General features: G+C 35.0%; 1 non-coding gene across 1 annotated transcript; it reads left to right on the top strand.

Annotated features, from left to right (window-relative positions):
* The first annotated feature begins 749 nt into the window (after positions 1-749).
* On the top strand, positions 750-872 carry LOC129400961 (small nucleolar RNA SNORA32). The gene has a single exon (XR_008628006.1). It is a non-coding gene; the product is annotated as a small nucleolar RNA SNORA32 (small nucleolar RNA).
* The last annotated feature ends 305 nt before the right edge of the window (positions 873-1177 follow it).

The following is a 1177-nucleotide window of genomic DNA, read 5'->3' as shown; positions in this document are numbered from 1 at the left end:
ATTGTGAGGACGTTTCAATATATACTAATCAATTAATGTGTTATGTCACATCTACAGACAGAAATATCAGGATCATATGATTAAAACACTAGAAGCAGAAAAGATTTTGACAAGATTCAAAATCCATTTATAATTAAAAAAAAAACCTAAAACTGGAGATAGAAGGAACTTATCACAATACAGAAAAGCCCAAATACAATACGTTCTTAGCAAATATCATTCTTAATGGCCCCAAACTGAAAAGTTTTGCTCTAAAATCAGTCATTGGATGATGACCACTCTTTATTACTATTATAAAAAATAATATTGGAATTCCTAGTTATAGCAATTAGGCTGGCAAAAAAAAAAAAAAACTTTTTTTTCTCCGTTCTTGCTTCTTCTCCTAAATCCTTTGACTTGACTGATTTCATACCCTCCTGATATGTCTAGCCTCTGGTGTTTTTTCTATTAGAAAAACTGTTGTGACTCACAGATTAATAATACTGTGGACATATGGCCATTGTGTCCCAGCTGCCTACATTCAAAGCCTAGGTCTATCATTTGCAAGCTATGTGACTTTTAGTGATTTCTTGTTTCATTTATACTTAAGTTTTCTCATCTGTAAAATCAGGCAAATGACAGTACTTTCTCTGAAAGAATGGCAGTAAGGATCACATGATCAAATACAAATACAAAACATAAATATTAAATACAAATCAAATACATGATCAAGTCAGGGTCTGAGAATGAAACATTCATAGAACAATGACTAATCATTTCCAAGGCTTTTAGAATGTAGCTTGTTAATTGCTGTGGACTTGACATTTAAAAAAAATGCCTCATTAAGTTTGCCTTTTGTTACCTTGCTAGCATTCAACCAATGGGGAACATTATTAAGAAAAAAATAGGAGACGCTGCTGCATGACCATGGCCCCGGAGGCCAGCTAAACTGCTTTGGGCACCAGCAGCTTCTTGCAGAAATGTTTCTAGACTGTGAACTGAGCCACGGCCACCATCTTATGATGACCACAAAAGGGAGGTAAGAGCTTGCAGTGATGCAATTTCTGGCAGAAATTTCCCTGGACTTAGTTACTAAAATACAGAAATCCAAAACCACGTGGCCACAATAGCAACCTCATATCTCTTCATTGTCAGCAATGGAAAACAAATTATCAAATGCTTCCTTTTCAACAGGTCT

The sequence above is a fragment of the Sorex araneus genome, chromosome 1 (genome assembly GCF_027595985.1).
Source record: "Sorex araneus isolate mSorAra2 chromosome 1, mSorAra2.pri, whole genome shotgun sequence".
Lineage (NCBI taxonomy): Eukaryota > Metazoa > Chordata > Mammalia > Eulipotyphla > Soricidae > Sorex > Sorex araneus.
The sequence above is the reverse complement of the archived record's forward strand: the minus strand, read 5'-3'. Positions and strand labels throughout refer to the sequence as shown.